The 25645-nt window shown below is 36.0% G+C and overlaps 1 long non-coding RNA gene across 1 annotated transcript; it reads right to left on the minus strand.

Moving 5' to 3' along the window:
- Positions 1-2051: 2051 nt before the first annotated feature.
- LOC107770787 (uncharacterized) lies at positions 2052-5809 on the minus strand. The gene is made up of 2 exons (XR_001644685.2): positions 4962-5809; positions 2052-2319 (listed from the first exon to the last, which is right to left on the minus strand). It is a non-coding gene; the product is annotated as an uncharacterized LOC107770787 (long non-coding RNA).
- Positions 5810-25645: the final 19836 nt, after the last annotated feature.

Consider the following 25645-nt stretch of genomic DNA (forward strand, 5'->3'; position numbering starts at 1 on the left):
CAAAGGACTTGAAGGAACCTGCACATTCGTTGTCATTGCAAACCATCCCAACAATTTGTGCGTTGTCATGTACATATAGAGGATTATGTGTGACACTTGGGGTACTACTGCCTTGGACCACAATTATCCCTTCTTGAATCACTCTTTCTATCTCCCTTTTCAAAGCACGACAATCTTCAATGATGTGACCTTGGACATTAGAGTGGTACATGCACCGTACAGCGAGATCAAAACCTTTTGCATATGGGTCCGGAGTGTAGCAGAGGAGTGGCTCAATCAGGCCAGAATGTTTTAACTTTTTAAACAACTTGTGTAGGATTCTCCGATTGGCCTGAAATTATCTTTCTGCCTTTGTTTCCCTCCATGCCTATGTTTTCTAGGGTTATAGGGTTCCTGAAAATGCTGTGAAGGCGCACGAGGATTTTGGGATACTGATGCTCGCCCCAAGGAGTAACCTAGTGGTTGTACAGATGACCAGACAGTGTTCGGAAGATAATACTAGGGTAGATTATATGGAGCTCGGGGGTATTCATGGGGTCGGTATTGAGGCTGAAAGCATTTAGCAGGGTTGTCCACTGGATCATGTCGTTGACAGGACTCAGCAACATCTTTTCTATCAATCGGAGAACTGACCCGAGCAACTTGTTCATTCCATCTGAACCAAAACTCCCTAAAACCTTTCTTGGGTTTCTTTCCCATCTGAGATAGGGAGGAGTGGTCTGGGATAATGTCTACATTGTACTGATAGTGCTGAACAAAATCTTGAACCATGTCACCCCATGCATGCCACTTACTGACATCTTGACGAGTATACCACTCCAAGGCTACCCTACTCAAACTCTCACTGAAATACGCCATCAACAATTCATCTTTCCCGCAAACACTTTTTATTTTATTGTAGTAACCCCTCAAATGGGCTACTGGATTTCCACGCCCATCATATAAGTTAAACTTTGGCATTTTAAACCCTGCAGGCAGACGAATATCCGGAAACATACACAAGTGATTGTAAGACATGTTATTTCCCATCCTTTGCATGTTCTTTAAGGATTGTCCTATACCTTTCAGCTTTCTGGATATCTCATCTTGCTTCACTGTCTTAGCAGGATTTTCAGCTTCACCGGGAGGCTTAAGATGAAGAGCGTAAGAGTATGGATCTGAGACTTTGAAAGGGGTATTGGAGCATAGTGTTGGGCATCAGGGACTTTGAACGCATGTTCATTAGAAGATCGATGAAGGGTAGCTCGAGGAGGGGCTACAAAAATAGGAGCAGATGTCAGAATAGGGTATGCGGTTATTTTGGCTGGTGGAGCATGGAAAGTTTGGGAAACATCAGTACCAGCAAAAATCTGGATTTGTGACAATGGCGGAATGGTGACGAGGCTTTCAGAGTAGTTAGTGGGAAATAATGATGGAGAACGCCCACTAATCCAGGCTTGGTACATTCTGACCATCTGTTCTTTCAACCTTAGGACCTCTTCTTTCAACTCAGTATCTCCTTAGGCGGATCGACAACGCCTGTATCCAAGTCTTTGCTAGCCATGGCTTCCTTGCTTTTGACTTTGTGTTGTATGGATGAATCACCAAAGTGTCACAAACTAACCACCCTCTTTTATAATAACAATGAAAGTAACAAAGAGGAGCAAAACAAAGCCAACATGTTAGCGTTAGAGCATTTATCAGGTAGAAATATCACATTGCGTGCAATGCCCCCTAGTCACAGTTAATGGTCCTAGAATAGCTTCGAGGGAACGAAGGTCATATGGCATCATCCCAATTTCACTCTTTTTGCCCCATATCCATCTTCGTCTTGCTTTCTAACACGCTTGGTTTTTCATTTCTTTCCCCCTCTTTTCTTTCTGATTATCGCTCTTTTCTTTTCTCTCATTTCTCATGTCCCGCAATTTGATTTTTTTTCCTTTCCTTTTTTCCTTTTTTTTAAATTTGACTTTTAAAAATGATTTGATCCAACCCTATGTAGGTTGCCTACATATCATGTCCCTCATGAATCAGATCAAGCGTAGTTCTGAAAAAGTAATGGACAAATAAACTAAGACACAAAAATCTTTTTGGATTTTTCATTTATAACTTTTTTCGGTTTTCAAATACAAAACAGGAAGTACGATAATGAGAGACTCGACAAACTAAACTATACTACGATAGCTCTGACACCAACTAAATGACTGAATACTACTGTACATGACTAGAAAGTAAAACATGAACAATAGACTCAAAACATAAAAAAGCTCCCCAAACAACTCCTGAATGTAGTGGTCCTGAGTATCTGTCATGCTTGAGTCCTGGTACATGGATCCACACCTGAATGAGAAAAATAAGACCAAATAGAGTTAATGACTCGAGACACTACGTGAGACCATAATGCTTCCTATTGGGCATATGCAAGGCACGAGTGAGGTTATTTCTGCAAAATGGCCAACGTGGAAAAAAGGTGGTTAAAAATAAAAACTCAATTAGGATGACCTCTAAAACATGGAAACACCTCACGAAGTCCCATAAACTCTCGGGAATCGTGGTCCCTCAAACTGCTTTGCAAAAATGACCCACTTTGCAGAAATGGCCTATGTGGCCGAAAAATGACTAATTATGCAAATTCAACAGGAGTGGACCTTAAAAGTGAGAGGACACCTTGTTGTGAACTTAGGACTCTAAGACATGGGAAAACAAACCACGTTTGCAAAAATATGCCTATTTTGCAAAAACGACCGATGTGGTCGAACGTGGCTAAACTTGCAAGATTTGGCTACGACCCCGCAAAGCCAAGAACCTAAGACTTACTAAGAAAGACCAGACCCTATGTGGGTTGCCTATGTATCACGTTCCGAAAGACGAGAATCAGGTTCGCGTAGTTCGGGAAGATTGGACATGGGAGAAAGCTTAAAAAATGACACTAATTTGGAAAAAATATATTTTTTTGTCTTTTTGAAAAATGATGTAAAATATTTATTTATTTTTTGGAAAATTATGGGAAAGTGCAAATCGTTTTTTTTTTTTTTGGATTTTCGTTTTCTCATTTTTGTCTTTTGAAAAATGATGGGAAAGTGCAAAATCTTTTTGGATTTTTCATTTTTTTTTTTTTGAAAAATGATGGGAGAGTGCAAAATCTTTTTGGATTTTTCATTTTCTCTTCTTTTTTTTTTGATTTTTGAAAAATGATGGGAGAGTGCAAAATCTTTTTGGATTTTTCATTTTCTCTCTTTTTTTTTATTTTTGAAAAATGATGGAAAAATGCAAAATCTTTTTGGATTTTTCATTTTCTCATTTGTTTTTGTCTTTTTCTTGAAAAAGTTGTGAAAGAAAAATATAACTAGGCCCTACTCGCTTCATCTTTCACCCTTCTTTCCCAAACATAGGTCCGCCAAATGACCTTTTTACCCTCAAAGATGCAACATGTATCACATAGGGATGATTGAATATTTGTTTGGGCCATGGGCCCATTTTTGACAAAATTTGGATAGGCTTCCTACAACGGGATACGGTGCCTAGGACCGAACCTTGCTAGGTTTAAATGATACGATACAAATAAGCATGACCTAAAGGCTGACCTACGTTTGGGGTTCACTAGACAAGGCAATTCGGGGCAGCACGTGGTCGATCGTGGCTGCTCTAGCTGTCCGCCCACTCAACGCTCCCACGCCACCCCCCTAAAGACATGGGTGACTCACAAAAAGGCCGTGTACGCTCAAACGTACTCCGGAAGACTTGTTGCAGAAAGAAGACTCGGGGTTATGCAAATGATGACAATTTATAAAGCAGTAACACATAAAGGAAAAACTGTAAACAAATAAGCAACTAGCAAATAATAAAATAAAAATAAAAATCAAATAAAGCAAACAAAACACATAAAAACCTCAACCGAACATCCTAAAAAGCCAACAAGATCAAATAATAGCTCGAACCTGCAACTCTCCAGTAGAGTCGCCAGAGATGTCACACCTCTTTTTTAACAAACCTCACTTAACCCTCTTAAAATAAATAAAAAGATTTAGTAAAGCTCAAAAGGGTTTTTCAATTTTGAAAGTGACAAAAGATAGTGTTCAAAAGGATTAACTCAGATTTGCTACCTGACATTGATTTCGGTGTGCCAGGTCACCGTTTTTAAAAAAAAAAAATTTCCTTTAAAACACTTGGGACTCCAAAACTAAGTCCACACTAGAGATTTGGGTAAGGGGGTTCATTTGACTCGGGGAGAAGGTGTTAAGCACTCCCCAAGTCCCGTAACTAGTACAGTTGCATACTTGATCTAGTCGGCTTTTAAAATATTCAATTGAGGTAAAAACACAAAAACAAAATAAAAACACAAGAGGCTAGAGGTCGCCCCCACCTAAAAAGATAAAAATAAATAAAAGAAAATATTAAAGTTCTATTCTACGCTTCCTCACGTCATCCAATCTCTAGCCTTCATTTACATGTACTTCGGGGCATACCCCGGATAAAATATATACAAATCCTTCGGGGTATTTCCCCGTTAAATTTAACTAAGGGAACGACCTTTCGCCTCAAAACTAATAAAATTCTAAAGTTTTCCTACCCAGGTGATGACGGCTTAAATATGCTACTAACGCACAACGTGACAAAATAAAGTGAAACAAACGAAACTAAATAAAGCAATAAAATTCATTACCTACTCGCTTTTTTTATTCATTCACAGAACCAAACCTATATTCTACAACATCTGGACAGGATTTAATTTTTAAGGGCTGGTAGTATCATTTTCCCACGATCAATTTCAAATTTTATCAACCTGAGCTCAATTCGTTGTTTGTTTCAGATTTCGGGCTAGATTGCCATAATTTTATCAAGCAAATCCAAGATAATAGTGACATAATTATCAACTAAACACAAAGGCTAAATTAGAAAATAGCAGCATACTTCATTCATCCTCATATAAGTGCATAAAACATCAAAAATTATATTAATCAAGAAAAAGTTAAGAGACAGACCTTTTTCTTTCCAAATGAAATCTGAAAACGCTTAACGAAACTTCAACGGAACAGTAACCAAAATTCAACAACGGACCTCGAATCGGCATCAGAAACTTCAAGCAAACACGGATTCAGACCCAAACAAAATCAAGCAATGAACTTCCGATAATAAAGTGACTCCAACTTTGTTTCTATTTTTGATTTTTTTCAAAATGACATTGAATCAAAAGAAAGTAAAATATTTTTTGGTACTTTGTTATTGCAATGCTCAAATCAGTCCATTCCCCATCCCCCTTGCCCGTTTTGTGCTTCTGTTAGTGTGTGTGTGTCTTTGGGCGGTGAGGTGAAAGAACCAGGAGGGGTTGTTGGGCGGAGTAAGCGGCGACTGGTTGGGTGACATTTTCACCGGATTTCCGGCCAGTTCTGGTGGGGGTGGAGTTGGGTGGAGATGAGTGTGTTGAGAGTGGTCGGCGGCGGTTTACAACAACAACCAAAGGGTGAACGATTAAATCACTGAAACTCCGGCGAGTTAATAACGAACAGCGGCTACTGCTGTCCCTTTTCCCAGTGAGTTCGGGTGGTAGAAATGGTGGAGTGATGGTCGTTTAAGTGAGGTGAAGAAGCAGGTCGCGGCTGGCTTCTTTTTGTGCTGATGGCTGCTGATCGTTTTTGGGTCCTAGGGCTCTAGGGTTTTCCTTGTTCTCTTGTCTTAGTTCTGTTCTAGGTTAGAAGAAGATGATGAGGAACAAGGGGGGGGGGGGGGTCGTATGGTGTTTGAGATTAGGAAGAAGAAGAAGGGATGTTACAGTGTTCTGTATCTTCAGGCGTTAGTTCCTCTAGGTCTAGGGTCTTGGGTTTGATTATTGTGTATTCTCCTAAATGGGGTCTAGGTTTGAACTTTTTATCTCCTTAAGGGAAATGTGGTATGGGCTAACAAGATTTGGGCTTCATATTTGGGCTAAAAATTCTATATAATTGGGCTAAGAAAAGGCTAAAAGTTTAATCTACTTTTAAAAATACTTATAAGAAAATACAAGTAAACTAAAAATTAAAGTTGAAATTATTATAATAAACTATTATATTTGAAATAGAACTAAAAGTTAAAGTTGAAACTATTTTTGGTATTTTCAGAGATTATATTAAAATAAAATAGGTTCAAAGTAACATATCTTTCTAAAAATATCTAATACGTGAATTAAATAGAGAAATATGGAACTATTTTTGTAATTTTTAATTTTTGTTCTTAAAATAAAGTAAAGGAGTTAAAACTAGGTAAAATAACAATATTAGGCCTAAACTAAATATCTAAAAGCTAAAAGAGTAAAATCTCGGGGAGAGTCAAAAATTACATGTCTACATACATAATCAAGAAGGAATTAATTTTATTTTTTCAAAATTTGCTCTTATTTATGTATTCCAATATGTCAAGGTAACAATTAATTAATCTATACATTTTTTTTCTCTAGGAGTTCATATTTCTTAAATGGGTGTGCCAAAGGTAAATTGGTCACTTATTGTAGACCGTATGGAGTAATAAGGAAGGGCAAGATGAGATAAAGAAAGTAAGATAACGATGCGACCACAACTAATCGATCGTTCCATAAAGTGATATTTTTCGTCGTTACGTAATGATGGATTTAACAATACTACTCTCTCCGTTCCAATTTATGTGAACCTGTTTGACTGGGCACGGAGTTTAATAAAAAATGAAGACTTTTAGAATTTGTAGTCCTAAATAAGTCAAAAAGGGTCCAGAGTATTGGTGTGGTTATAAAAGCTTCTCATTAAGGGTAGAATTAGAAGTTTAAGCTAAATTGTTTCCAAATTTAGAAAGGGGTCATTCTTTTTGGGACGGACCAAAAAGGAAATAGGTTCACATAAACTAGAACGGAGGGAGTAATCGAGTATATAATAAAATTTAAGTAACAATCAAAATAAATATTACATTTAAAGTAATAGTGCGATACAATACAATAGATAATAACCATCCAAATAAGCTGTAAAAGATTCGACCAAATTTACTTACTTTTTAACTTTGAATGATAACAAATGTAAAATGAGTAGCGAAATTGAACAAGCTAGGAGTTTTTAATTTAACCAGCCTTAACTTTTGGATCGTTTGATTGTATCTTCTTTTGTTGCTATAGTTTCCACACCACTTTCCCAGTATTAATGAAAGAAATCTAAATCCCGTGAACGGTTCCTTTCTTGTATTTGAAGTTTGAAGCAAGTCAAACAGAGCATGGCTGTCTTTTCCTCTCCTCTCATGCATGCACTTTGTAAAAGTAAAAATTACGCAGACACATCAAATATTTATATTGTATTTATTATTCATAATTATACTTAGCAAATTTGTCATTCATAGCTATATTTAAATTTTTTAGCAAATTCATGAAATAAGAGATTAATTGTTTTGAATTAAAATAAGAGAGCAATAAGCTTTCGTAGCTCAGTTGGTTAGAGCGCCCACTTAGTTAGTGGAGGTCTTGAGTTTGACTCTCAACCAGAATATTTTATTTTCCTACAAAGTAAAATGAATAGATACATATTGAATTCGTAGTTAGTGGAGGTCTTGAGGTTTTGGTTATACAATAGATACATATTGTATTCGTAGTAAAAATGAATACAATTGTAGTTGATGCACATTATATTTGTTGTGCGAAGGAATACAGTTGACAAAGATTGTATTCGTTGTGCGTTTGAATATAAGTAATACATGTTACTAGAAATTAAGTAGTACCTACGGATGCTAATTAGGCATCCATCTCAAATTTACTCCTATAGTGGTTTATAAACTATAGTGGTTTATAAAAAAATTTACTCCTCCATCTCAAATAATTTGCCGTGTTTCTTTTTTACACGCATCTTAAAAAAATATTAATTAGGAGATTTTTTTACTATTTATCATTATTTATATCTTAAGATATAATCTCCCTCCATTGAATATTTACTCTATTTATGTGTCATATTCATCTTCAAGAACAAGTACTATTACAGATAAAATGAGATAAATTAATTTTATCTTGAACTTTTAAAATAACAAATAATTTAAGATAATTATTTTTAAACTATATATACTACAAATTTACTACAAATTTATCTTCTTATCACTTTCCCTTTTCCTTTAGGGTTTAGACTAATCAAAAGACTGGTTCTTTCTATAATTCTCTAGCTCTATCTGCAGACAAGATCCAGTGTAATTGATTGAAAATGCAACCTTTTCCACATTTTAGAACAAGCTCCACAAAAATGAGTAAATACAGAGTTCGAATATCATCTAATGTACGTCGGTGGCTTAAAGGTCAAAGTTGGAAACTTATATTACGACTTTGAATCCAATAGCCTCCTATAGTTTATTGCACTAAGGTTCCTATCTTTTCAAATATAAGTTTTTTTAAGAGAATGTAAAATAAACATAAATGACTTGCTTTAAATTTAAATGAGAAAAGATTAAATTCCGATATCATCATTCAACTTCGGCCTATTTTGATGGGAAAACTTTTTTTTTTCTTTTTTAAAAGGTGCGCTTTTAGATTTTTCTTTATGTATCGTGCTGGAATTGAAGGGAAGTCGATAAAGTATATATTTGTGGCACCCATGACCGCGGGCGGGTCAAGCAGGTTTGACAGGCTTTTATGTTGTCAAGCTTTTGAAAAAGGGGTGCACAAATTATTATAGGCAAACCCCTCATTGAAATGAAAGACGAAAGTGAAGAGCTTTATAATGCATAATATAATTTCATACGATACATATGTTTTTGGGGATCAATGTGGCATATTCGAAAAGACAAATTCATGCGGGCGTAAATCCAAGGTGTATTGTTACCATAGACTTGTGTCAGTGACAATATTACCTTAAATATATTACTCGTTTATTTTTATTGCTTCATGGAGCTACTTTTCGGAAGAAGTATATGATTACTTAAATGACATCTTGTAGTTAAGACTTTAGACAAATATGGAAACAGAAAAAAGGGATAAATCAAAGTTTCAACAAGTAGGGTCCAAAAGTAGCAACAAAATGGAGATCTAATTCCAAAGATATGGTAGTGCTGCCCTATATATACGTGGGAATGGAAATTAAAATTAAACGTGATATTCCTTTTGTGTGGATCCACTCATCTTTACATTTGCTTTTGGAACTATTATTATACTTTGGGGTGAGACATGAAGGTACTTTATCATGAAATAAGTCTTATTTATATTAGTCTATTTTTACTGCAAAATCTGGCTACAAATTAAAACCTTGTGCTAGTTAAGCCGGTTTTAATTTGAGATTTACACATGTATGCTTCATAATAATTAAACGCATTAAGTAAGTGTCAAGCTCACACTCTAATTAAAGTTTATCTACATCAACGTGAAAATCTAAAGAAAATAAATTTTGCGAAATTTACTACTCCATTTTATTTTTGGATTGAACCTCAGTATAAAATATTAGATAATTTCTTTTTATCTGTAAAAGATAATAGATGATTTTTTTTTATTTGTCTAAACCTAATTGAGTATAATAATTAACGTGTAACAAACTGATCCGTGAACGCAACCATTATTAGAAGAATGACAGATTCACATTGTGAGACTATAGACTAGAGTCTATGGTTACAAAACAATAGATTTAACTTATTCTCAAGGTCAATTACTGGATTCATACAAATGAGTTTCTTTTGTCAACTCAGCCAATAAATGCTAGTATTAATCATCTCAACTAAAACACGTTTAACCTATACCATGGTCTACTGCATTAAAATATTTAAGAGCCATGATATCACCATTTCTTTCTCCTCCTCGACTTTTCCGGCATAATCACATTTCACTGCTTGTACGTTTCATGGTTTTCCCTTGAGGTTTTCCCCTTGGATTTTCCTTTTAGATGGGGTATCAATGGTTCGGTTCAACCGATTATTTTATAAAATTTGTATCATACTAATTTTTTAGTTATTCTATTATGTATAACCAAAATTAGAATTTTAAAAACTTTATCAAGGTTTTTCTTCGGTATCGGTACGGTTCGATTAATTTTCGGTATTTTTTTAAATATCATTTAAAAGTCACTAGTAGAAGCAAAATTCAATAAAAACGGACTTTTAAAGGACTTACCAAAACTCTCTAAACATTTTTACTATTTAAAGGGTGATGAATTAAGAAAACATAAAAAATGGCCAGGGTGTAGATCTATCAAGTGTAAAAGAAACTAAGCAAAGACAGAGAAAATATAAATCACACGAGTGGAAAGATATTAAGCAAGTTGAGACTCAAGAATAAAGTCTATAGAAGAATAAATATTCGAAAATATAAATTTAAATCATACAAAATGAGACATATTCAATATATTGTAGTTTGCTACTCATAATAGCTAGAATACCTTGTGTCTTGCTTGTGAATATGCTGGAAATAGTTTAGTTTCAATCAGAGTAATATAATAGGTTTGGGAATTAGGATTTTGAGTTTAATTACTTGTTGCCTTGTAACCATTTTCATAATTCTAAGGCCCAAGGAAAAAATTAGTGTTTTATTTTTTTAAACATAATATATAAATATATTTTTTCATGTAAATTTATTCGGTACGGTTCGGTATTTTTTCGATTTTATTTTCATAAAATAAAAAACCTATCCTAATTATCGGCACGGTTATAGATTTATATAAAAATATACGGTTATATTAAAGAAACCTAAAAATTGGTTATGTGCGATACGGTTCGGTCGGTTTAGTTGGTTTTTAAATATCTATTAACACCCCTACCTTTTAGTCCCCACTAACATAAAATAGCGACGGACAAATACTATAGTTAAACGGAAAAAAATGTCTCTAATTTCATTTAACGACGGATTAACGATAAATTACCAAAAAAATTGTAGCTACAAGCAATTTAGCGATAAATTGCTAATTCTAAATTTTTTTTTGTAGTGATTTTATTAGGTTCGTTTTATTCAATGCAACAAATTAATTTTATGCGAGTTTTATTAAATGAAGACACAAATTTCTTTAGGTGCACCAATTAATATGAAGCTCTCTAGATGGAAGGCAATCGTTCTTTATTGATCATAATTTATGTTCCATCTTCCTATATCCCCCCCTATTATAACTAATTTAATATGGTGTCTCTTTGAATTATAGCTGCCAACTAGTGTGAATGTTACATCATATTATTGCACAGTCTCTAAAAATTACATTACTTCACATTCAGTAATCCTCAAATGTGATTTAATTTACTTGACTTTCCTGCACTAACGACACTTTTCTTTCTAAACGCCTTAGTTGGCATACGTAAGTACTTGGTACACTATCGCAATTCCTTTAATAAACAATAATAGTTGGTGAGAACAAGTTGTTGCAAATGGGAAAATATGAGGCCAAAACTGTCACTCTTCGAAGACCTACAAAGAAAGAGAACAAAAGAAAAATTGATAGTATATAAAACTCAAGAAAATACACCAATCATAATGTAATAAAATACTATTTACGTTGAAGAAGACTGAGATTTTGATGACGACGCGTATCAGTACTTCCACAAATAATTTAGTCGCAAAAAGTTGAAAATTTTGATGCTAAGTGGACCTCAAGCAAACTTTAAAAAAATATTATTACAAAATAAACAAAAATAGTGTTAGAAAAAGATCTAGATATATGGTATGAAAGTTGAGGTATGTGAACACAAATTAGTGGCATAGTTAGAAATTTCGTCAGGAGTAATCAAAATTTATAGAAAGGAGTATTTTTTTTTATGAGTGAGTGTATAGTACCTAAATTTTTAAATCAAACTATGCAACATTTAGCTAAACAATAAAAACAATTGTAATAGAACTACTTGTAATTCTATAAATCAAAACTAATATAAAAAAAATAATAATAGAAAATTTACTAATAAAAGTAAGCATACAACCAAAAGAAAGGGAAAGTCGAGAGGGTTTGTAGCATAAAGAAAGCTCTTGTCGAAGAAACTCTTGTAGAGCTTGATTTTTAATTTGTAAAATTTATTTGAGAAATAAATTTTAAGGTTTTTTTTGAAGCAAAAGATAATATTATATTACTAATAACAGAAATATTACAGAGTTCTTACATAGTCCCTAAGGACATTTTCATTGCCAAACTTGGCTAGTTTTTCATAAACAGTAGTAACAACATACTTAGAGCCAAAACTATAGCCATACTTGTCCTTTAGCACTTGAGGTTCAGCAAAACAAGGTGGACGTGCATGGTAAACACATTTTGAAACTTTAAAGTTTTTCATTGCTTCCTTCGCCAAGAGATGAGCCATCATATTTCCTTCCCTGAAGTTATGCCTCAGGATTGGGTGCTTCAACTGGTGCATTAATGACCTGCATTTAAAAATTAGATTAGAGAAATTAGGGTTATTTTCATTAAGTAATGATATGGCAACTGTTGAGTCTGTCTCTATCTCGATGTTAGGAAGATCGAGTTCCTGAGCAATTTTTAATCCTTCATGCAGAGCCATTAGTTCACAATGTGTGACAGATGAAGCATAGGTCGACTTGCAGTAGCCGAAGATCTAGTCTCCATTATTGTTTCTGAAAACACCACCAAGGCCAGCTTCCAGTGTATATTTGGAGAAAGCTCCATCAATATTCAGCTTGATTGTATTTTGGGGTGGTTTGTTCCATATGATCTCAATTAAAATCTTGGTCTCTTTGAAGGGGTTATTCTCTGTGAAGAAATTATATTCCCAAACTTGTTGGAGAATGTCGGTGTGATGAACCTTATAGTTAAGGTTATTTATGTTGTTGTTGTTGTTTCTATTCTTCCAGATATTCCAAATGGCAAAGGGAAGAATGGTCCTCCCGTTATTTGAATAAAAAAAAATTGAAAAAAAATCTCTTTCAGGCTCAATAACCAGTGGGTACCTTCTTTTAGCTGGAAATTTGGAATGCCCATATTTGCCCAGCAAGATTGAGTGCTGGGGTAGTAGATGAAAATGTGTTGTGTATTTTCAACGTTATTTCTACAAATTGTGCAAACCTTGTCTATGTTCATGCCAATGTGGGATAAGAAAGCTCTGCATGGGATATGATTATGCGCATTTCTACAAGAAGAATTTAATTTTGTTCAGGCATTGTAAATTACAAATCTAGTCAAAATTTAATTCAGGAGTGGTAAAAGGATTTATGAGAGTGTAGCATGATTTAGTGGATAAGTGACCACAGGAAGTGATACCCCAGGTCATAGTATCCTTTTTTAAAAACTTATTAGGGGTAGGGGTTGCCATAATTTTTTTCATTAGGATAATAGGAAAGTCAAAAAAGATATCAGTGATGTCTTATTTATCATCTTTTATAATATCTTTGATGGAGATGTCAAGGTCTTTTTTATTAATTGGACTACATAAATTCTTTCTTAGTGAACTGGAGCCGTGAATCCAATTTGAAGACCAAATGTTCATATTTGATTGAGAGTGAGGGTGCCATAAAATTTCATCATTACAAAGATTCCATTCCTTTAGAATGAATTTCCAAATAAAAGAAGAAGTGTTGATTGATTTTTTGTTGGCATATTTATAGGAGATGAGTTGAGCCCAAGGGGTGTTTGAATTTTGTAAAAGCCTCCAAGAAAGACTTGTTAGTAAGGCAATATCCTTGGAGGAAGCTTTATGAATGCCAAGGCCTCCTTCCTGCTTACTCTTTGTGACAATATTCCGGTTTACTAAATGGAGTTTTTTTTGAGGTGCTAGTGCTCCCCCAAATGAAATCCCTTTGAATCTTATTAATTTGTTTTAGAATTTTACCAGGTAGATAAGTGTACTCCATGGAGGAAGCAGGGATAACATTTAGAGTTCTAGTTACGAGAGTTGTACGACCAACCATATTTAGAAAGGAACATTTCCAGTGAGACATTTTGCTATGAAGTTTGTCAATTATGAATTGGAAATCTCTAGGCTTTGGACTATGATTTAGAATTGGGAATCCTAGGTATTTTCCAAAATCATGAGTAACCTTCATTCCAAGAAGGTTTGAGAAGTAGGAAGAAATATGAGGAGGACAAAGTTTTGGGAGGATGATTTTTAACTTAGTATAATTGATGGATAAGCATGATTGAGAGCAAAAAAAAATCCATACTAGATTTTATGCAATTTTCAGTTTTTTTGTTTGCCTTACCCATTAGGGTGATATCATCCGCAAATAGAACATGGGAAAAAGAAGGACCTTTTGAGAGATTTTTATTGGGTCCCAATTTAAAATGTATGTTTGATAATTGATGAGTTTTGAGAGCAATTCTATGCAAAGGATGAATATGTAGGGTGATAAGGGGTCTCCTTGGCGGATACCCCTACTAGGACTAAGAAACTCAGTAGTAGTCCCGTTAACCAGGATTCCCATAGAGCTGGTAGTAATGCAATGCATAATTAAATTAGTAATTTTTGGGTGAAAAATTGAAGAATCTAAGAGTTCTATAAACAAACGACCATTCTAATCTATCAAATGCCTTTTCTAGATTAATTTTTATAAGCATATCAGGGATAGATTTTTTGTGTTTATGAAGATTATTCATAAGCTCTTGAATGATAATAGCATTGTCACTAGCTCTCCTATTTTTAATGAAGCTAGATTGGAGAGGACTAATGAGGTAGGGTAGAAAAGGTTTTATCCTGTTTGCATTTATTTTAGTAATGATTTTGTAAGAGGTTTCACAAAGACCAATTGGTCTAAAATTTTTTAGGTTGTTTGCATTGGAAAATTTTGGGATTAGGCAAATAGATGTCTCATTTATACCATTTGGCAGAGTTTGTGTATCAAAAACCTTATGACAGTAGGATTCTATTGAATTTTTGATGATGTGCCAGTATTTTTGGCAGAAAAAGGGATAAATTTCATCCGGTCCAGGAGCTTTGCAGGATTTGAAAGAAAAAACAACTTTAGTAATTTCCTCATTTGTCAAGGCCATGTAAAGACTAGATAAATCAATACTATTGTGGCACGTAGGAGCCTCTAGGATGGCTTTTCTGTGAGAGGAGGTTTTTGATGTTGTAAAAGCATTTGTAAAGAAAGTAAGAGTATGGTTTAATATTGAAGTTGGATCAGTAATCAAATCACCATTATTGTTGGTAAAATATATAATGGCATTGCAGTGCTTACGATTTGAGGCCATTACATGGTAGAACCTTGTATTTGCAACCCCTTCGTTCAACCAAGAGATCCTGGAGTATAATTTCCAAAAGTCTTGCTCCATTTTCAGAATATTATTGTATTCTAATTGGAGTTTAGATTCTAAGTCTTGCAAAAGAAACTTCTTTGGTAAGATGTGGAGTTTTGAATTCCATTTAGCCGGGCTAGAAGAATTTTTTTCTTTTTAAAAATGTGACCAAATATTTCATTCTTCCAGTTCACAATAGTGTTTTTGAAACTAAATTGAGCTTCAGTTAAGCTATTGTTTGACCAACATTTTTTAACAATGTTGATGAAATCCGGATGTCTACACCAAATAGTTTCAAGTCTAAAAGGTTTATTTGAGAAATTTATATTTTTTGGACTTAATTGGACTAATAACGTGCTATGGTCGGAGTGGGTTCTGGGAAGATGTGTGACCATAGCCTTTGGGGAAAGGGATAGCCGGTCATTCTTTACAAAAATTCTATCTAATCTTTCCACAATTAGTCCTCTAGATTTTTTCGTATTATTAGTCAAAGTATACTTGCATCCTTTAAACCCTAGGTCCAGTAGGTTGCATTTGTTGATGCTATTCCAAAGATTATTACTTCTCTTATAGTTTATTGGATTTCCACCAAATTTATCATTAGCACTAAAAATATCATTAAAATCTCCCCTTAGAAGCCAGGGCTTAGAGTTATTTATATGAACGTTTTCAATATTATTCCATAGGGTACATCTTTTTCCTAAGCTAGTACTCGCATATACTGAGGAAAATAACCAAATGGTATTGAAAGGAGTTACCTCAACATTGGCGTGGATCTCTTGGTTCCTCCTAATAAAATCATGCACTCTCACTATGCTTGCATCCCACATGATAACCATACCCCCAGCTTGACCCTCTGTTGGGACCTCGACCATATTAGTAAAAGGAAAATCATTTAGAAGGGTCATATGATTTTTCATACGGGTTTCTAACAAAGTTACCATGCAGGGTTTTGAGTATCAACCATATCCCTGAAGTTGATACGGAAGTTGTCATTGTTACCACCACGAATATTCCAAATGATTATATTAGTAGGCCTATACATCATTGGAATATGATTGTTGGTTGATCTATTCTCCATTCTTGCATAGAGTACTGGGTTCCTCCTCATGGATGGAATTAGTATCTTTGCATGGCTCCCCACTGTTGGATCTTGTGGAGGTCAGATGTCTATTGAGAACTTGTACAAGGCTGGGGGGTGTGACGACCCGGTCGATCGTCTTAAGAATTTACACCCCGATCCCCTATTAACTGCTTTCTTCGTGTTTATTTTTGCTATTTTAATTTGTCGGGATGTTCGGTTTTGAGTTTCAGAGAGTTTTGGCATACTTAGTCCCTAAATGAGAGCTTAAGTGTTGGAAAGTTAGTCGTAGTCGAAACAGTATAAAAATGGCCTCGGAATGGAATTCTGATGGTTCCGTTAGCTCCGTTGGGTGATTTCAGGCTTAGGGGCGTGTTCGGATTGTGTTTTGGAGGTCCGTAGCTAATTTAGGCTTGAAATGCCGAAAGTTGATATTTTGAGTTTTCCGGTTCGATAGTGAGATTTTGATCCGAGGGTCGGAATGGAATTCCAAAAGTTGGATTAGCCCCGTAATGTGGAATATAATGTGTGTGCAAAATTTCAGGTCGTTCGAACGAGAATTTTGATAGACCTTTTGATCGAAAGCATATTTTTAGAGTTTTGGAATTTTTAGGCTTGAATCCATGATTGATTTGTCGTTTCGATGTTGTTTTAGGTATTTTAAGGATTGGTATAAGTTTGGACAATGGTATTAGACTTGTTGGTGCCTTTTGTTGAGGTCTAGGGGGCCTCGGGATGATTTCAAATGGTTGACGGAAGGATTTTTGGAGTTTGGAGTTTGCAGCTTCAGTTGGTTTTCTGTCATAACCACACCTGCGAGTGTGGGATCGCAGGTGCGAGACACAGAAGCGGCGGATCAATCGCAGAAGCATAATGTGGGGAGGTCCAGCACGAGCCGCAGGTGCGGAAGATCTATCGCAAAAGCGGAAAAAGAGATTTAATGAGAAGTCGCAGATGAAATCGTTGGTCCGCATAAGCGGGACCGCAGAAGCGGTCCCAGGGCCGCAGATGCGGAAATCACTGGGCAGAAACATATAAATACTTGCCTTCACAAATTTAGCTATTTTTCACCATATTTCAAACGGGAAGAAGCTTAGGAAGCACTTTTTAAGAGGGATTTTCAGAGGAGTTCATTGGGTAAGGTTTTTGGTCCCTAAACTCGTTATTGGAATGATTTTTATCAATTTAAACATGAAAAATTAAGAAAAATCAATGGTAATTTGTGGGTTGTGGCTTGACTAATTAGAGACCTTTGAGTGATGATTTGAGGGACCAATTGAGGTCCGATTTTGGTACTTTTGGTATGATTGAACTCGTGAGAGTGTGAGAATTCTGGAAATGTAAATTTTACCTGATTTCGAGACGTGCGGCCGAGTGGCGTTTTGGTCATTTTACCTAATTTCGCGTATTAGCTTAGAATTTCTTTGTAGAATCACTTACTTGAAGTGTTATTTACATTATGCAATTGAATTGAATAGATTTGGGTCATTTAGAGTCAAGTACTCATGGCAAGAGCGTGGTTTCAGATTGATTTGAGTTGGTGCAAGGTAAGTGGATTGCCTAAGCTTGTCTAACCTTATATGGGGGACCTTCCCCTTAGGATTGGTATTATTGATAATTGAAATGCCTTGTACGTGAGGTGATGAGTGCGCGTACTTGTGCTAATTGTTGGAAACCCATTTTTTTTCATTAAGTAATTACTAGTATGTTTTCTTTCCTGTTTTTATTGCTTGCACTATTAAGCCTGTTATTAGCTTAGGAAAGCATGTCTACATGATTTAATTGCTTTATTTGCTCAAACTGATTTTACCTAAATTCTGTGCAGCATGCTAGGATAGACTTACTTGTTTGCCTTAATATGAAATTTAACATTTCTGAGTATTTTCCTGTTGCTGTTCTGTCTTTACATTGGGACTAAGGATGTGGGATTTCGGTAGCTCCCCTAGTTTGTTTACATTTGGGACTACGGATGTGGGATTCCGGTAGATCCCCCTGCACAGTTATATGGAAATACGAGACTGCACCCGATAGATTCCCCTAGTACTGGGTATTTATATTTGGGACTACGAAACGGGATTCCGGTAGATCCCTGCGCACTATGAGTTAGACTACAGGACGGTATCCCGGGAGACCTATTGGATATGTATATTTGGGACTACAGGATGGTATCCTGGAAGATCCCCGATTGTTATTATTTGGTGCTGAGTTGTATTTCCTTCTGTGTTTACTTTGCCTCTGTATAGTTGTTGTTGTCCTTTATATCCTGTGTTACTTTTACTATTGTACTTATTTATACTGCTCTGTTCTACACTGTCGAACTTTATATTTTATTTAACCTCAGTAGGGCCCTGACCTTCCTCGTCACTACCCAATCGAGGTTAGGCTTGACACTTACTGAGTACCGCTGTGGTGTACTCATGCCTTTTCTGTGCATGTTTTTCATGTGCAGATCCAAATACTTCGACTCAGTCTTACCACCCTTGAGGCGAGGCGACTGCTCCAAAGACTTCGAGGTATATATGCCGCGTCCGCAGACCGAGGAGTCCTTTTCTATTCTCACTTTTAAGTATTAGCCCTTCTGTATTTCTTTTCTTTGTTAGATATTCTGGAGTTAGACACTGTTAGATAATCAAAGGCTTGTGGTTTCATGAGATTCCGGGTTTTGGGAAACTGTATCCGTTTTTAAGAATTTGTATTGTATATGCCAAGCGACATTTTAAATACAGTTTCATTAAGTTATTTTGGCTTTTAATTATTCTTCCGCAAGTTTTGTTTATTTTTCGCACTTGTTAGGCTTACCTAGTCATAGAGACTAGGTACCGTCATGATAGATCACGGAGGGAGAACTAGGGTCGTGACAGGGGGCAACTGAGCACATATCTCTTCTCTTGCATCTCCCTAAAGAGATAGACCTTTACATCGTTTAGACTTGAGAATTCTATTATCTCTTCCGACCTTAGTAAGTTCATTTCTTATACATTCTCTACTGGTGGCTCTTCGTGTTCTTGCACATTGGGATTTGCTGGTTATGGAGGTAGGTTGTTTACTGGGGGGACTGCTTGAGCTTGATTTTGTTGAAAGTGGGGGGCTGCTGCCTATGGCATGAAGATTGGGTTTAAGTTCTGGATCTCCCCTGGGGGAAAGAAAGGGAGATCCAGTGACATATTCTGTGGTTGGAGGGGATTGAAGTAGTGAGGAAGGTTACACTGGTTCCTCATAGCTTGGGCTTGGTGTGTATTCAAGTTGGGAGCCAACGGTTGAAGTATATTGTTTAGCCAAACATGGTTTTGGTAGTTGCTCATGGCCATGTGCATTCCCTCCGAGACAAGTTGGGCTAAGAAGTGAGAGTTTTGGAGGATGATCACTGTTTCCTGGCCATCTAGCATCGTGTTGAAAGTTATTGCATGGCCCATCAGTGTTTGTTCTATCCATGATAGAGGTTGGTGATCTTGAGGGAGGGGTGGGTTGTATAAAGAAGATTGTTTGGTTTTCGTGTTGGTTGTTCAAATTTGGGGGTGGGTTGGCCATTGTGTGAGCTCTTTGGTGCCTTAGGATTTGAACAAGTCCGAATCTCTTTCTTTGTGATATAGGAATTCTTGGCATAGTAACAATTTAGGGGTTGATTTATATTTGTTGGGACGAGTTGGTCACTGGAAGTCGTAGGGATTTTAGTAGAAGGATTATCTAGGGTGTTAATGATTTGGTGTATTTGCATGCTTTCTTTTCATGCAGGAGAAGAGATTTTAAGTTGATTTGGTGTAGCGGTAGGGTTAGGCACGTGGTGTTTGCTATTGGTCAAATGGCTAGAAGGTGGGGGCATATGGGACATGTGTTGTGGGGCCTGATCTTCATCCGTGCAGATGTTAGAAGAATTATTAATTTTAATAGGAAGTTTTAGTGAATGGTTATCGGAAGAAGAATCTTTTCTTTCAGGGATAATGTCATTTTTCGTAGCTTGTTATCTACAATAATTTGATTAGTGGGTATAATAAGGGCCTGCATTTTTGGGTAAATCACTGACCTCCATGTCAGATACATTGTGATTGAGAGTATTTGGTAAAGCCACGTTATCAACGCTTAATTTAGAATTATTTTCAAAATTTAGTAAATAGTTTTCTTTTATTTTTATTTTTGTGGGCGGATTCTCCAATGTGGAGAACTTGTTACTACAGTTTACAAAATTCCCCCGATGAGATGCGGAATGATTGTTCGAAGTTTTCCTGTTACTCATAGATTGAGTGTTAGAGGGGATATGCATAGTATTAGGAGTTGGAGAAGAATACTTACCTGGTATTGGATGAGATGGTTTTAATTGAATACCTGGATTTTGAATGGTTCCAGAACTCCACCCATTGGTTCTTTTCTTCTTTGGGAACTTAATCGTTTGCCATGTTATGCCATTTACTTCACTGACATTGCTCACTTCTTTAAGGATAGTATTATTATTATCAGGAGTGTAATTTGTTGGCAGTGATGTTTTACATAGAGGCACTTCATTGCCACATGACCTAGTCTTCACATTGCTTGCATAGAGTATTTTCACCTTCGTATTGGATGATTTGCTTATGGTGGCCAATGTTGATGAATGAGACTACCGGAACCTCAAGTGGTAGTTCAATGCATAGTCTGGCGTAGCGTCCCCTTAGAGTTGAAGAAGTGCACGCATCTACTTTTAGTAATTTACCAATGGTATTTTCAATTTTTGCCAATATAATACCATCATAAAACTCAGTTGGTAATTGAGGTAGACGGATCCAAATGGCTGTGAGGGAGCTCTTTACTTCCGTTGCCACAAGGTTTGGCTTCCATCGCTGAATAGAGAGGAAATGGCCAAATATGAACCATGGGCCAGCGTTTAAGACTTTAATCATGTGTTCTTCACATTTGAATTTAGCTATGTAGTAGTCTGCTCCCAAATCAATAAGGGGGAAATTTTCCATAATTTTCCAAGCCTCCTGAATTTTCTTTTTGAGGATATGATGTTGGATTTTCTTACCAATTAGTTTGATAATGAGAGAATATCACCAAGGTTGATATATACGTTCTTGATCTTCCTCTGTGAGATGAATTCTCTTGTCATCCACGAACTTTGAGTGATTTGGTATGACATTTGTTTCTTGAACCTTTGTAGTAGTATCAATATATGTAGAGTTCTCAACAATTTTTAGGGAATGTTGTACTCCTTTGATAAGTTTGTCTTTAAAACTTTGGATTTCTTCCTTTTGAGTGGTAGTATCCTTGTCTAATGGTTTAGGAGGAATATGGAAATTGATGTTTGGAGTCATTTCAGTGTTTTGAATTGAGAAGATGAAGATTTGTTATAGACTAGAGAGAAGGTATAGTTTCTCTCTATGATGAGTTCCTATATCTAATAAATTTTAAGGTTAGTTGTTTGTTTATACACAAAATTTAAATTTTAAGAGTCTTTTATTCGAACAATTTTCAGATTAAAAAAGAGTCAAATAAACGACATACAGTTACTTTGATCCTGCGAACAACACATTACTTTGAACACCTTGGACCGCTGCACTGCCTGACTCAACTATATTAAGTGTGTTCAAAATATAACATATTGTATTTGACTTATACACGTAATATATTTTTCAACGAAGGGTATTCGCTTGACCATCCTAGGCATAGTGCGGCAGTATAATTTCTAGTAAAGGTGTTCGTTTAACCCCTTAAGATAGTGTGGCTACGCTGCTGACATTTTTTCTTGCTTTAAATAGCCTACTAAAAGGATAACACGAGTGATACTCACTTCTGAGATACCATATTAGTTTTTCAATAAATAGAGTAAAAAAGAAAAGAAAAGAAATCCCAGGCGCACTTTGAATTCATATCCAGAAAGAGAAGAAGATTGCAGACCCTTGAACTAAGGATCTGTTATTTATTACTTTAGTTAGGGGACAAACAAGAAAGAAAAAGAAGAAATAACAGAGATAACTTTCAATATAGATGTATATGATTTTTCAAATTCTAAACAAGGCATCAATGTAATGTGTTATACTTCAACATTTCAAGTTGATGCATAGTTTTCAACAGTTTCCTACTCTTTTTATTATCATTCAATTATTTCAATCATTCAATTGTTTTTTGATCTGTGATTTAACTTCAGTTGTAAGTTGAAAGGGATTTCTCTCTAAGGATTCAAAGTTGGTTAGGAGACCAGTTTGAACAAATCACAACTGGAGATTGAAAGTTGCAGATCCCAAGTCAATCCTTTCCATCAGTTATTGTCAACCTAACTACAAACTTGTCCCTCATTTTTTCTAACTTGTACCTAATATTTGTAATTTATAGTCATGTTGCCAATTTAATTTGAGTTCAAGATAGAAAATGTTATTTAATTCCCCTTACTAGCTAACATTTGTTATATAACATTTGCAGCTATTTCTGTAATTCATTTCTTCGTGTATTATATTATTCCTAGTGATCACTAAAATATATGAATTAGAGCAGTGACTGATTATGTCAATGGATTGAGATTCACCAAAAAGAAAAGAAATGGACCAAAGAAAAGAAAAGGAAAAATACTGGATTATGCTCGCTCTTTGTCTCGAGTACTCTAGATCTAAGGATCATAAGAGAAACTGATTATCTCACCATGGATGCTACCGGAGGCGGATCCGGCATTTAAATTTTGTAGGTAGGTTCAATCTTTAAGTTATTCTTATTATAGTTTTTAGCATTGAACCCGTTATATTTTTAAAGTATGGGTTTAGACCTACCATTTGTTGTAATTTTAATACATTTTACATATAAATCTATGTTTCTCGTCGAAAGTACTAGATTCAAATGTACTAATGATGAAACTCTACATCCATCCCTGGATGCTACCACTTTCCCGATGTTGACTTGGAAGTGCTAAACATTAAATTTATGTTTTGTTTTTCGATAGCAATGACGAATTTTCCGAAAGTCTTCAAATACGGTCTTTCTACTTCCATAAAGTAGGGGTAAAATTTATGTACACATTATTCTCCTCAAACTTTACTCGTAAAATTATATTAGGTATATTATTATTATGGTAATGGCGGATTTGCTGAAGCACTCCTTTTAACTTTTAGATGATAATGTTTTCTGTTAGATTATTTACTGTCGGACCACAAAGGAGTTCCAGCATATAATGTAGGTTAAATGATTACGTCAAATACGAGCACCGAATTTAATTAGCTTGAAATTCCAAAGCCATAACTGTTCTATATATGTTATTTAAGAGAAAAGTTATGTGCAGGCATAATTAACTTACTCGTACTTAGCGTTTACACCAACGTAGCACTTTCACATGCTCTTTTATCTCTATAGTTAATTAATTAATATTCCCTCCGGTCCAAAATAAGTGATTTTTTTGTTGTTTTCACATATATTAAGAAACTCACCTTTTAACATTAATTTGCAATGAAATTGACCATATTAACCTTTACTATCTCTTCATATAAACACTCCTAACACATACTCCAACATTAATTACTCAAAGGGCAATGTAGGAAAAAAGAATAATTAATTCATTCTTAAAATCTGGAAAAATCACTTATTTTGGACCGGAGGGAGGACATATTCTCACCTTAAGATGAAGGAACTAGTATGGTTTTGGTGTAAACATGAGACTGAATAAATGAGTTTGGTTTTAATGTGGAGGCGCATGGATTAGCTATGGATTAATTTCACGAATCCTTTAAAATGTTCTCTTTATAGGTACTCCCAAAACTACTACTTATTGTCTTTGATGTGATGACCCGCCATGTCATCATGCCACATAGATGCCATTTAGCATGTATTAATGCCATGTGGAAGCTTACATAAGAAGAAGGCTAGCATTTGTGAGAAGATTCTAGAGAGGTATGGACATTTCTTTAGGAAGAACCTAGATCCTTATGGATTTGCTAGGAAAGTCCTTGGAATCTTCTAGGCTTGTAGAGAATTCTAGAAAAAACCCTTATCTTGTAAATATCAAAGACTTGTATAATAATTAATATTTACACACTAGCCTCTAGGAGACTAATATATAAAGGGGGTCATTCATTTGTAATTCATCAAACAAACAATTCAAGTTCTCTCTAATACAAAGCTTCCTTTAACAATTCTCTTGTGTTCTTTCTTCCATTCTCTTAGCGATCTTGAGTGTAGTAAGTCTGACTTGACATAGAAAGAACGTGAGCAAGTTGTGCAAGATCGTAAGCGAGTTGTCAAGTGCCTCACGTGTACTTAGTTAACAACTAAGGACGTGACAACGTGGTATCAGAGCAAAGGTTTCAACTAAGGGAATGGCGAACGACGGAGAAATTAACGTTGCCAACACCCAAGCCAACGTTATACAGGATGCTGCTGACAAGAGCGGCCGTAGCAAAAAGAGGAATGCCACCAACAAGAGCCAGGAGGTGCCACCTGAGGCTGTGTCAAACGAAGGGCTTACATCCTAAGAACTATCTGCCACTGAGGCAAGCGAGGATGAAGTAGAGGTCCTTCCAAGGACGTCTCACTCGATAAAGAGTGGGTGATGAAGATGAACGCATGATGGACATCGTGGAGATCTTTGACCAATGCTTAGGGAAGGTGGAAGGCATCCTTAACGTTCTTGAGGGTCACACTCTTGAAGAGATTGAGAGTATCCGAAATGACTTAGAGGGACGTACACAGACTGAGATGGAACTAAGGCAAACCATCACTACCTTAGAGTGCAAACTCATGGAGGCTTTGAGTACTATCGATGCTATGAAGGCAAAGATAGAGTCACTGAGAAGCATGTTAATGCTTGCGTGACCGAGGTAGCCAGTAATGTTGTGGTGACGAGGGAGGCCAAGATCGAGGCTACCAAACCCCCGATGTTCAAAGGTGTTTGTGATGCACAAGAAGTTAAAAACTTCCTTTGGCACTTGGAGAACTACTTCAGGCATGGCAAAGTGAGGGACGACGAGCCCAAGATCAACATTGTGGTATTGTACCTCTTAGAGACTGCATGCTATGGTGGAGAAGGAATATGGCCGACGTGGATAAAGGTCTATGTACTATTAGCACATGGGATCAATTCAAGGTGGAGTTCAAACGACAGTTCTTTCCAAACAATGTCTTGTACGAGGAAAGGCGCAAGCTTAGGGAATTGAAGCAAACAAGGAGCATACGTAACTATGTCAAGGAGTTCACTACCCTTATGCTTCAAATCCCCAACCTGACCAATGATGACTTGTTGTTCCACTTCATGGACGGGTTGTAAAATTGGGCTAAACAAGAGTTGCAACGCTGACAAGTCACTGATATAGACCAAGCCATAGTGGAGGCCGAATCATTGATGGATTTCAGGCATGACAAGCACGACAAAGGCAATGGCAAGGAGTCAAAGGTTAACAATGTCAAAGGTGGGGGAGACCGTGGCAAAGTCAAGGAGATACAACAACAATATTCCAAGACTCAAGATTTCAAAAAGTCGAGCGGTCGCCAGGGCTACGCCGAGAAGAAGGCACAGGTCGAGAAGAAG

This window comes from Nicotiana tabacum, chromosome 10 (assembly GCF_000715075.1).
Source record: "Nicotiana tabacum cultivar K326 chromosome 10, ASM71507v2, whole genome shotgun sequence".
NCBI classification, from domain to species: Eukaryota; Viridiplantae; Streptophyta; class Magnoliopsida; order Solanales; family Solanaceae; genus Nicotiana; species Nicotiana tabacum.